Raw genomic sequence first — 13,901 nt, 5'->3', positions numbered from 1 at the left:
TCCTTGCTCACCTCTACTCGGGAGTCATCTTCTCTAGATACCATCAAGTCAAAGTTGCGAATTTATCTAGACAGCCTGAGAAATTCTTACAGTTACATCGGAAGCACTCGTGCCTTACTTCATATTTTTTCATATCCTCTATTTTCTATTTCGGATTTTGGTAGAGTAGTATGAGTTTGATAGCTTAAACTTCATAGACGGTAAGAATATATGTAGTACAAATTTATTATATATTTTGTTTATTCATTTTCTTTTTCACATACATATGTCACGGAGAGTACACCGTTCATTGCGTACCGGAGTTGTCCTCAGGGGGTGCACCGCTCCGAGACATTCTTGAATAATGCCTTCAATGCCTTTCTCCCTCTTCGTCTCCTTCCCTCTCTTCCTTTTCCTCCTTCATCTCTCTCTTTCTCCCTTTCTCTCTCAGCATTCCCCTTCGGTGGGTGTCGCCTTATCTTGAGGGTAGGACCCAAGGAGTTGCCGTACCTGATGTGGCGTCGTCTGTGTGGGCCCAGCTGGATCTGGTAGTCCCTCAAGGATCCGTCCTCGGTCCGCTCCTCTTCACCCTGTTCACGAACAACGTTTCCACGTCACTGCGACACTCTGACCACCCGATCTACGCGGACTACCTGCAGATATATCTCCACTGTCCCCCGGATAGCCTCGATGAAGCAATTGCCAGGATTAGCGAGGATGCTCGGTCTGTTCTACGTTGGTCTGCGAGTCGCGGTGTCCGTCCGAATGCCACCAAAACTCTGGCAATCATCTTCGGAAGCGTGCCTGTACATCTCCTGGCTAGACTTGGCGTCAGTTCCTCAAGTTCTCCTCGGCGGCGTTCCTGTTTCGTTTTCGGATTCGGTCCGTAATCTTGGGGTCATTCTCGCGGGCAAACTGACCTGGACCATCTCTAGTCGAGGTCACTCTGCGCTCCGTCAAGTCTCCGCTTCAAGGCAAATGGCTGGTTATGACCTTGATATCGCCGCTCGTGGACTGCCTGTATTGCTTCGTCGTCTTCAACGACTTCTCGGGTGTGCCGAACACGAAGCTCCAGTGAGCTGGGGTGGCTTCGAGTACCGGAATCGTCGAAACTACTTCCTCGTCACGCTTCTCTTCGTAACTATTGGACGAAATGGTCGTCCTGCTTATCTCCGGTCGTTCTTCATTGACCGCGACCCCGCCGCCCTTCACTTGGCAAGGCACGCTCGCAGTTATTTCGTTTTACCTGAGGTTCGGACAAAAGCTCTGGCACGGTTATTGCAGGAGTTCTTCCAGTTGAACCGAAGGGTACGCGCACATCGCCGAGTTGAAGCGCGTCTTGCGCACAGGACTTTATTCTCTGCAAGCCAGTGCTCCGTGTATCTCGTCGTCAGCGTTACCCTGTCTGCTGTACGTGAATATTTTTATTTTGCTCTTATTTTTTTATATTTTTATATCTATCAATTTTGTTTTTAAGTATCCGTCTGTTTTCTGTTCATTTCTACATTTGCCGATATTGCTTTGGTGATATATACGCAATCTTTCTCTCTCTCTCTCTCTCTCTCTTTCTTTCTTTCTTTCTTTCATTTTACACGTGTCGTTGGCGAAAAGTTACATAAACTATACTTTTTCGCTGTCGCGATATGCACACGCTATATCCACACTTATGGAGTGTAGTATACGTGTGTGTACGGGTGCGGTGTGTGAGCGCGTGTGACCTACACGATTCATCATGAATATTGAATTGTTTACGCACAGCTTTTAGCGTTCGAATAAATTGAAATATTTTACGATTAGAAAAGCTCGTGTACAACCTGTGAATGTACATACCGTGCGTAGGATACATGCAGGCGTGCGGCATCCAAATTTCCGGCATCGGATTACTTTTGCAAAGTATAGATGACGTTTCGATCCATAAATAGTAACACAATCCGTGCATCAAAGCCTGGCAATACATTTCTACTTATCATTCGGTAATTAAGGATTTCACGATTGGCGAAATTACGCTCCCAAGGTCTTCGGAAATAAATTCATACATATGTATATAAATTGTAGAAAATTGAACGTTTTTCATAGAAATCATGTTACACGCTTTTACACAATCCGTTGCAGTTTAATCACTCGGACCGATTTGTATATCTAACCGAAGTGATAAATCGTATCGTGTAATTCGTTGGTAAGAAGATTCGAGATTGGTAATCGGCTCGAAAGGTGGAGATATATTTTCTCGGGTTCATTGTGCCGATTTGAGAACTGCGCACGTGCAGCAATTCCTTGTCTGCACAGGCATACGCACAAAAGAGTGGAAGCACGAAAAACCTGCCGGGAAAGTACCTACATTAATTTCTTTTATTTCCATCTCGTCTTTTTTCCCCCTCTACTTCGTCTTATTCTAATACCCTCCTTACAGGCATTCGTCGCGTACAATACGGAACCGGATTCACGAACCAAGGATCACCGCGATATCTAGGTCACGGCACAAAGGTTTTATTTAAATGTTGTCGTCAGATGCGGCGAATTTGGTCATTCGGACAGCTAGCTTTATATATTATACCTGCTTCTTTATGCCTCATACCCGCCTTTCTCTCGCGTACCTTACCTGTATACCTTGTACGTACGTAGGTATGCCCCACCCTTTTCAAGGATCAGGACCGCGCGATCATCCGTAGGGGTTCCTATTTCTGCCTCCACGCACCGACACGACGGACATTTTACTATTTTTATGCGTCATTGCGGTAACGGGTGGCTCGATCTTTCCTACCGGTTGGATCGAGCTTTCTAAGACTTGGTCTTAAGAGCTACCCTGATCGATTTCGACGTTGACGCACGTATCCCGAAATATCGAAGTTCGCGTGTGTCAATCGGAAAAGACGGTTTGACAGTCCCGTTCTATACGAAATTCTGAACAAAAACGCTCCAACACCTTTTCACGTTACGCAGAAATAACGAAATCGCAGTAGTGAAATGGTAAAACACGTTTATTTTTTCTTATTTTTGAAAACGCACGCAGAGTCTGATCGTATCGAGTTTTCAGAATCGTAAAGAGATGTGCAAGGTGAAATTCGTACGGATTGAACCAGATTCGACAAATACATCTTACAGTCAATTCATATCTCGCGAATTCGGCAGGTGGTTACCCGTATACTTGTTTTGGCGGTAGAAATATAATAACCGGAAACTCGTTTAAACCCGTAACTCTTCTTTCATCTCTACGTACCTTCAATCACGTGCGTACGGAGAAATGTAGGAACATTTGTGAACGATAAATTTATCGGAGAATCAGATTTCCCTTGTGGCTGCTGTCGCCGATGCAGAGATAAGTGGTGCAATTTTTTTTTTTTTTCTTTCTTTCTTTTTGCTCGCTTCTTCCTCCTCCTCCTCCTCCTCCTCCTCCTCCTCCTCCTCCTCCTCCTCCTCCTCCTCCTCCTTCTTCTTCTGCTTCCTACATAATCTTTCGTCTTCTCCGTTTATTTTCATTCTTTATGGTTTTGTTGCGTAATAACCCGCGTAAAAAAAAAATAAAAAAATGAGCAGCTGTTTGCCTGCAGGCACCGCGTTCATTTCTCTTTCTGTGCAGTCGAACACTTTCTTGCTACATTATGCGTCGCGTCTAGCAGAGCCGTACACCCGACACGCAACATGTACCAGTTCCTCCTCTTCCATGCCCATTGTTCCACGGGAGACATGCTCGACCGGGATATTCGACCTGCTGACCCATTTGTCGACGCTCCGTTTGTCCCTCATCCGTCCGTGTACACCTCTGTAACATACTTGTCGTAATGCCGTAACCATCGCTCTTATTGCGCGCGTTCTGCCCCGCGGACTCGCTTTTATTTAGAAAAAAAAAAAAAAAAAAATGTCACCGTTTGACGTCCCACTCTGTATAATGTAACCAGATCTTCAACTGCAAACTCGACGTTGAAAAGTTCAACAACCGCGTATGTGAGAACGGATTACTGTCATACTCCATCCGGACGAAGCATCTTTTTTATTCATCTATTTATTTATTTATTTATTTTCATTTTTCTATCCAAATACCATATCGTCATAGAGACATTTTTCCGTGCAGTGGAAATAATTGATGAACATGTTTCTGTTGTTAATCCGATCGAGTGTGTAAACGTCCGCAGGATACTTCCGGGATTAACTACGATTCGAGGCTGGATTCATTCGACATATTTCGGGAAAAGTGGTTGAAATTTATTATATAGGTATCGGTTGAAGAAACAGGCCGAGAGATATTTTCAGTTTTCGTTGTTATCGAGTACTTGATTATATGTATATGTATGTAATATTTTATTTTTATTTTTTACGACAAACCGAAGAAACGCGTCCCGCAATGTTCTCGGTTATAAGAAATGAAAATGAACTTCCCAAAGAATCTAATTAGATATTCATTTATTTTTCCTTATATCCGCGCAAGCAGCAAAATACCGGATCGCACCGATTGTGAGAGTGAAATCTTTTTTTCCTTTCGCATCTATGCGCTTCTACGTGTACAAGGACGATGATGTTAATAACTATGGTAATAATAATAATGGTAACAGGGTGGGTAAAAAAGAAGGGGCTGGTTATACGGGAAACGGGATCCATTGTCACCGTCGGACTGACATTTTTACGACGTGAATTTACTATTTTGGTTAAACAGAATTTTCGCCGGGCTGTAAAGACTCTCGACCAAATGTACGCGCCTGCTCAGGTATACCATACCTAACCTACACAGAAACCACGTCGCGGCTCAATCGGCGAAACCGACTCGTTTTACGACCGATAAAACGCCACGGTAACGCGCAACGACCCCGGGCTCTCTATTGTTTGCGTTTTTCCTCCTCATCTTCATCATTCGACTCGAGTCGACTAGTCCTGAAAAATTTTCGTGCGGGCCTTTCAAACCCCTGTTATTGACGGAGAGGGGGAAAGGAGGGGGGGAAATATATGAAAAATGTTTCATGAAATTTGCTTTATATTGAATTTTCTTTTTATCGCATACACATGCACGCGTATGTCTCGACTCTCGTATACTCGAATTATTGGCACAATATTTTTTCATCGGCAGAGGTGATGAACGAAATAAAAAAAAAAAAAAAAAAGGTGGATGAAACACAGAACAGGAAAATCCAGAGTCTGCGTACAATTTTATACTATCGAGACGAATTCTGACGATTCTACATTTTTTACATTCTATACATATTCTGACCTTTTTCTATGTTTTTTTTTACCACTCCATGCTTCGACTTTCTACATTTTTGAATTTTATGAATGAAATTTTCGATTCTTTGAATAATCGATATTCTGATCCGTCTATTTCTTAATCTTTCTATATTTTCACCCCCACCGTTTATTCATTCTCATCGTATTATCCCTCTTTCGAGTCGAATATAGAATTCTTTTGACACTCGGTATAATTTCATACCGTAACCCCTCGTGATTCTGAACATTCGTTATGTGCGAGTGGCGAATAGGCGCGTCTGTGAAATTATATAGTGTCAATCGATGCTCGTTCGATACGACCGAGATTTTCCTTCACACCCTTTCGTTCTCTTTGTTGCAATACCCCCGCGCTTTGCAAAACGTGGGAAACCGGTGCTAGATTTTATAACAGGTATCATTGATCGGCGTACCTCATACGTCGATTCGATGCAGTGGGGTAGACGAAACTTTTAATTAACGTCTTTGGGATTGTTTTCCTTTTTCTTTCTTTATCTTTCTTTATTTTTCGTTTATGTCGCGTCTTAGTTTTGCGCCTGGGTCGTCATCGTAGCGACTGTCGTTATAATCTTAGTTTTAGTATATTATTTATTCATTTACTTATTATTCTCTGTTTCCAAACTGTGTCGAGTTATCTTTCGCGCTCGTTCCACTCTCCTACTTCCTTATCTATACAACATATCTCGTTATAGTCAAATTATTATACGCTCAAATATCGACTATTTATATACGCGAGACAAACAGAACTATCAACGATCATATTTTTCGGCTGCAGGCTGCTCGATTGTCTTCGAACGATTAATTTGTAATAACTGGGTAGGCGTACAATCAGAGCAACCGGTTTATAAATTTCTTTCCGCTGCCTTGTGTCGTCTCTTTTCATATCGCTAATTATTCCCTGCATTCTCATCGATTCTACTCCACTAATCGCAAGGTGACTAATAAACGGCGTGACACAGATTTGTCGCAACTCTCAATGAATCACTGCAGCTACAATTCACTTACCCCATATACCTTACCATATACATTACACGTACCTACATGTGCATACGTATTGCTCCCGAAGAATCGATACGCATCGTTTCAAGTTTGCGTAAATATAATTCATATCACTTTGTGACTCTTTGAAGCAATTGTACAGGAAAACGTTACATCCGCGCAAAGGTTAACAATTAGGTAACAAACGTGCGTCCTGTTGTTTTGCGATAATCGTACACAAATCGCAGCACTTATTCGCATGCTTGTGTAATTATTTATGTGTACATTTTTGCTGTATTAATTTTTATTTATTTTTTTTATAACAAACACCAACGAAAAATCATTGTTCACGATCTATTTATCGACTGCTGAATCAGAGTTTCGAAACAACATACAAATTACAAGCTTCCGCACGCGACGGACGAGAAAACTATAATATGCGTAACCATTTGATTATTGCATAGTGCCGCTGCACCCTGGAGTGCAGAAACTAACTCGTGTATTTATAACCGCATATGAATAAATTATTGTATCGGCCTCGTGAGCGCGACTTACGTAATTCGATAATGTTATACCGTAACCTATATAAAATATTTCGAAATCGCAATCCCGATTTAGACACATCGATGCAGAAATTATTCATTAGCGGTAAAGTTAATTCTTGAATCTTTCACCGCCTCGTAACAACGACCCTTTAGTATTATTAATACTAACAATGGTAAAAAAATTATTCCCAAGGTTCGTTAAAGTCCGAGTTTTCTTCTAAAAATTTTTCCGAGCAGTGAAAATTGATAAACGAGCAGTTTTCACATGACGCGTAACACCGGGGGCGTAGCTCAGATGGTAGAGCGCTCGCTTAGCATGCGAGAGGTACCGGGATCGATACCCGGCGCCTCCAGTTTCACTTTTTTCATTTTCATTTCAATTAATCACGGGAAGAGAATAGATTTGGCAAGAAGGAAAAACAAAAAAAAAAAAAAAACAACTAAGAAAAATAAGAAAAAGTTGACAACAAAAGTGAAATGAAGAAATAATAAACGGAAATTACGAGGTCGGTGAAAAGAAAACCGTCCCGAGCTTGCGGCACGATAACGTACGTTATACGTATAGGTAAACGTTGAGAGACGTTGACCCGTGAGTCATCGGGTTAGTCGCATTGAGAATTCTCGTCGTATGTATATTTATACACATTTATACGGAGAATGCAGAGCTAGAGTGTATTATAAGGTACGCTTAAGTATTTCCTATACCTATACGTGCATACCATGTGTCTATGAATATATACGACAATTTTATACACGTGTATGCAAACATACACGTGTTACATGTGTCATGAGACGTTGGCGCTTTATAGAACCAATTAAAATAAATTCAAATGACAAATTTGAAATGTAAATCGCTGTATTCGCGTTTTCAATCCTGAGAAGCCCGCATTTTCCTATTCGATACATTTACCTCACCTCTTTTCCCCCCTTTTCCTCCTCACAACACAATAAGTTATACATTTTATATTATAATAATAGGTACCGCTCGGTATTTCACATCCGCACAGTAACGCGATTATATTTTTCCTTTTGTTTTATTCACGTACGTAACATACAACCACGCGGCAAGAAATTAGGCAATAATTTTTTCACCGGAAATTGCAGTTTCATTTCTACTATCTTCCGGAAACGTCGAAGAAACCCGCGGTCGCATAATGCAACGGTGCACTGCATGAATTGAATTTTATTTTCTTATTTCTTAGTCATACGTGTTATAAATATGTTAGGCACCTACCGAGTTTACTAATTGAAACAAACTTGTTATCCGTTCGTATTTTCATATTTCCAACACGAGCTTGTATGTAGCTGTACGTATATTTTCAGATCATTTTTCGGAGTGTAGATGATATTTCCGAGACAGAAATATTGTGGGGAAATGTTTTGAATTAAACTACGGAGACGATTTTTGATGTAATTTTTTTGTTTCAAGATACGTATATGAATTCAAAGAGGTACGTAAATTCGCAAAACCGATATCACAGAGATAAACTCGCTGCGTAGATTTGTTAATTAGGTATTTTTACAATTTATCTCGTACTTTTCAGTTTTTCACGTCTCCTTCGCTGTTTTCTTAATAAAAATGACACCGGATAAATTTTCATATATGAATAATAATATGAATAAGAATAATAGTAATAACTCAACTGCTCTGTTTCTTCTGTCATTATAAGACGTGTATATTAACAACGTGGAAATCCCTGAAATTTTCTCAATCTCGTACGGCAAAACCTGGCTGTAAGTAATAGAAGTTTATTATACGCGTATAGTGTGTATATAGTTCATATCGGTGATTATTATTGCATTCACTCGTCGAAAACATCGTATTATTGAATCCTGGCATAATTTACTTCGCTAATAACGAAGAAAAGAAAAATACCTAATACTATGAAACACACTGAAATCACCGGCAGTTTATTGTGACTAAATTTGCATACTTGCGCATGGTATAAATTACAGATAAAAATTTACCCTGCGCTTTTGTCAAAAGTACAAATATAACGCGGTGTCGTCAGGTCTAAAAATGACCAGAAATAATCGATTATTTTTCCTTACAATAGATTTTTGACTTCTAACACCCGCGAACGACGCGATACAATATCAATTTATGCGATTACAGTATCAATTGTTATCATTGTCTTATTTACCGAGTACCTATTCGATGTAACAAGTGAAAGATGAATGAATATTTTCACCCTATATTGAAAAAACTATTTTGAATGAAACTATAAAATATCAAAAAACTTTTCCGCCAACAAGACTCCGTACTGAAATTTACGAGATTTTGGTTTCAAATACGGAATAATCGATTAATCGATTTAATTCTTAACCGATTCGATCGAGTCGTGTTCGATTATTTTTTTTTGGACTCGATCGATCGATGCGTCGATTATTTCTAGTTTAGCTTAGTGAAAAAAGGACGTTTTATAGGTTATTGCGGCAATTGCGCGGATCAACAACACGTTGCGTGCCTATGAATTATAACACGGAGAGTGAGTGCACGGCGTGGCTCGAGGAGAGCTTTTACCGATCGTTGAACCCGCCGGTTCTAATACTAACCTAGGCTAACACCGCGGCACGACGTTGCCGGGAATACAAAATAGCGCACGAAATTACCGAGTCTTTTCGTCGGACTCGCCCTGCTTTCGGGCTACATTCCGGGTGGAAAATTAATAAAACGCGTACCGCATGCCGGACGAGTCGCGATGATTTCGCCCTCCGAATAAGGGAGAGGAAACTTGGAGGCAGCCGCGGGGTGAAATCGGTTCACAAATTTCGTCATTCGGTTTAGAGCCATTTTTTTTTTTTACCTCTTTAATTGACGGATTTTTGTCTTTTCGTGTGTGTGTGTGTTTTTTTTTTGTTGCACTATTTATATAATCGAGCGAACGACGATTAGCTGGGTAATTGATCGCTTGGCAGGCGGTGAAATTTTTTTACACCGAAACCCGTAAAACCTACGTATCGTTATTTATCACGACGAGTATCTATCGCCGTACAAATTTTTAACCGAGTAAATAATTCACGAGACCAGCCATTTGTCGACACTATATAATTTTTATCTCTAGAGCTATAATTCTTTAATTTGTCGACTCTCACATTCCCAACGCGATGGTATGTATCTGGTGCTACTTCTACTTCTGCCGCTACTTGGAAATGTTGGAAAAATAATACGAAAAATTGATATCGCTCTGTTGTTATATCGTTTTTGAAAAGCATTCGCCGAAAAGACGGTACGTAACGATCAGTCCCATGAATTTCTTTAACCGATACACAGTAGTTGCAAATTCTCAATTTAACGATAAATTAACGAACGACAAAATTGGTACGTTTTCGTTATTGTATAAACAATATGCAATGGATCATATTTCTTCGTTGACCTCGTTTTAGAAAAAAAAAAGAAAAAAAAAGAACAGAAAAGTAAAACCTAGAATTTATCGACAATATTTCTCTCGGATTAAATTGTCCCATTTTTATATTCATTTATTTATGTGTACGTATTAATTCGTTCGTTTCGTCGTGAATGATTGTAAGAAAGAACAAAAAAAAAAACAACATCGAGGAGGCGAAAACTCTTCTCAACTCCGATGAATCAAACCTCGCGACAAAACCGACCGATATAAATTTTGTACAAAGAATATGACACTTGTATAACACAGCTGACCAAAAAATAAAAGAATTTTTTTTTTATCGTTGCTCTGATTTTTTTCCAAGAATTTTCGTCTTTCAGAACGTAGAACTTACAAATAAAATCAAGATTATATTAGATTTGCTCTAGTTTTTATGTTATTGTAGTATAGCAGGGGGCGTTTCTTACGTAACCATGATCTTGTTTGTAAATTCTTTGTTCTCAAACAGCAAAATTTATCGAAAAAATCAGAGCAATACCTAAATTATTTCTTTTTTTCTTCATTAACTTCAGATATCACGTGTCTCCCGAAATAAAAAAAATAAAAATATACCCATTCGCATTTTCCTTACACCGAATGCACGCATGCACTCGCCGAGTGTCTCTCTTCGAGTGTATAATGCGTTGCGCAAGTAGTCGTCGTACCTTATCTACGAGTGTAAGGTACAACAAGGTACTTAATTGAACAGGTTGCAAGATTGTCTGCACAGGCGCGTACTCTCTTATGCGTTACCCCCTACTTTTTAATTCCCAGTTTTTTTCCCGTCTGCTTACGATTGTGCATCGCGCGATATTGTGGAATTCCTTTTGCGATAAATTGGAAAAATTGTTGTACGATAAATTTTTGTACTCGGTTTGAAAATCCTTGGATTCGACGCTCGTTGTACGTCGTACCTACTCGAGTTGTTCGATTGGAATAAAAACCGTTGTCGTCCCAAACACGTCTCGTGTAGTGTAAACCTTCTCCGAAATGAGGATGTTTCTCTCCGCGCGATTTCCAACGTCACCGCCACACGCGTTGGGCATGCGAGATGAAAGAAATCAACGCATTGCGTGAGACGCCGAATATCCTGCGTTTAGGAGGTAAGGGAACATGACGAAAGATCGTTGATTGAATAACGACTCATCAACGAGATCGAATTTCCATGTTTTTATCTCGCGTCAATTCTCCGTTCACCTGCTTCCGAATTACAAAAATAAATAAATAAATGAATAAATGAATAAATAATGAAAAGTCAAAGAAAGAAAGTGAAAACCCAACGCGTAGACTTTTTTTGGGACGTTTCACTCCGATCGTCTTGGCTTTCTTCATACGATACGTATGATGCAAGAACGCCGAGGTGTTTGCACTCTGTCTCCATATCGAGGATATAAAAACTTTTACTGCCGGATATTTGTGTGTATGCACGCACGTGCGAGGAACACATCGAGCAAGCGGACAGTGGGCAGTGTCACTTGCAGGCGGTGAGAGATACTCGCGTGTCTGGTTGTGAATTTTAAGGTATTTGCGAGGAAGAACGCAACCCAAGGACTACGATAAATATAAAAATATGCCCCCTGTATTTTTCGAGTAAAAATTTTCAATGTGACGCAAGAAGATGATACGTTTTCTCATGCCATGGGCATTGTAATATCACGTACAATATCTATACGCATTGAATATCGTAGGTGGCACGTATAACGGCGTCGTCAAGCGCTTGACGACAGACGACGAATGACGGACGTCGAACCGAAAGTGACGATTGAAGAGAGAGAGAGAGAGATTGAAAAAGAAAAAGAGAAACTTGGCTCCTCGACAGACGGCGGGCGAAAAAATAGTCTATGGGAAAAGTTGAAAAGAAAAAAAATTGCAATTCGAGTTAGAAACGCAGTGCGGAAGACTTGCGGGAAGGAGAAACAACGAATGCAATGTGGAATATAACCTGTAGAGAGAAGTTGGATGTCGAAGATAATTGTAGGCAAAAGTCGAAAAACATCACCTTATTGTCTAGGAAGGTTTTATTTCGGGAGGTAGGTGCGAAAGGTGTGGGTAAATATTGGATCTAAAATTATAATCGGCACGTGCGAATAGTCGAGTGGAATATTTCGGTGATTATGTATGACGTGAGTTTACTTAATTTAAGCACGTATATATACATATATACATATATATATATATATATATATACACACACGCAATAGTATACATAGTAGTAAAAACGGTTATGCACAGACGATATTTGGCTAGCGAGTTTTAACCTATATTGTACGCCTCTCATAACGATCTTATTATACACACCTATTTATACGATAATCGTCGTATAAGCATGTTGAAAATTGCCGTATTACTTTATTATCACAGTCAGTATCGCCTTATCATCCGCATTATTAGCGAACGCGCGGTAAGTGCGCGTGTAATTTTTTTCTTCTCACCCTCGTCCCTCAGCTTCATTACACAGTCATGTTTATGTATGATAAAAGAAAATAAGAGGTAAAAATTAAAATCTGTTTACTTGCCGATTTAAACAATGTTGCATAAATAATACGTAATTATTACAGGAGAATAATCGATGGTATTTTATATCGTACGTAAGTATACCCACCTGTGCGTAGATAGTGCAGAATAAATTGGATCTTGTCTATAATTACAGCGCCTATTTACCTCGGTCCTACGTTCAGGGTGCTATTAATAATCGTCAGCCAGGTGCCTAAATTCGCTGTTCGCGGTGCAAGTGCCGACGGGCCGCATCCATCCGGTCTTTTAAACTCGCATTGTGTCACCCGACTGCCACCGGGTTACTCGAGGTCGATATTTTTAACTCCGGTAATAAGACTGTTGCTAAGGTATCAGCTGGTCGTAGAAGCTGAGACCTCCTTCTATCGCAGGGCCCCCTTAATGACCCAGGGCCGTGCCGAAAACTCGGGGCGCTGAAAATTTTCGGGGAGGAAATTGAAAATCAAAAATAATAAATAAACAAAAACTCCGCAGCTCCAGCGACGTTCGTTAAAACATTAACCATTGTTCGTCGTGTGTCTGATTCGCGATTCGATGCGAAATGGAGAAGAGTTATTTATATTTATACGCGGATAAATGTAAAACTTGTACGTACACTCAACGTGTAACGTGTGTATAAATCGTGTCTACGTACGTTGTGTTAAAAATAAAGATCTCGATTATCGCTTCTCGACAAATCGACGACGCGGTTGTTATTCGACGCGGTGGCTGCGATTCAAGAAAAGCATTCGTCTATCTGTATTGTATAGCCGTACGTAGGCGTGTGCACGCTGCACAACGATCGAGTGCAATTTTATTCTTATAATTAAATACGTGATTGACGATGTTGATACGTCAGAATTCGATATTCATAATTCCGATCATTTCTTCCTCTCACTTTGCTTCTGCAAAGTTTAATCGACTCTGCATTGCGTGTATTTCACATACGACATTTTTAACACAGTACCGCATGATGCAGCTGCATCGGACACGTCATTATACGCGTTACGAACAAAGTCTCGTCATTAATAAAGAAATTTTTACAAATGCTGAGCATACATTTGTGTGTGTGTGCGCGTGTGCGCGCAAAGTGTCGCAAGTTATAGGAAATTTAACAAATATCGCGTTACGTACGATTGTTTTATTTATTTGATTTTCACGAGAGAGGGAGAGAGGGAGAGAGAGAGAGTAGGATAAAAAAAACCACTTTCGGGAGATTATTCACCTAATACGTTTCGTTTCCGTTCTATGAATTTTTTATTACACTCCAAGCACAACGGACTTCCGTATTTCGTATCCTATATATATATAT

The 13,901-nt window shown here is 40.1% G+C and overlaps 1 protein-coding gene and 1 non-coding gene across 2 annotated transcripts in view; both read left to right on the top strand.

Annotated features, from left to right (window-relative positions):
- Sesn (Sestrin) overlaps window positions 1-13,901 on the top strand; it is a 126,459-nt gene that overhangs the window by 84,902 nt on the left and 27,656 nt on the right. The window lies entirely within an intron of this gene.
- On the top strand, window positions 6,991-7,063 carry TRNAA-AGC (transfer RNA alanine (anticodon AGC)). Its single transcript has one exon. It is a non-coding gene; the product is annotated as a tRNA-Ala (tRNA).

This window comes from Neodiprion pinetum, chromosome 1 (genome assembly GCF_021155775.2).
Source record: "Neodiprion pinetum isolate iyNeoPine1 chromosome 1, iyNeoPine1.2, whole genome shotgun sequence".
In the NCBI taxonomy this organism is placed as follows: domain Eukaryota; kingdom Metazoa; phylum Arthropoda; class Insecta; order Hymenoptera; family Diprionidae; genus Neodiprion; species Neodiprion pinetum.
This window is presented reverse-complemented; position numbering and strand designations above follow the sequence as displayed.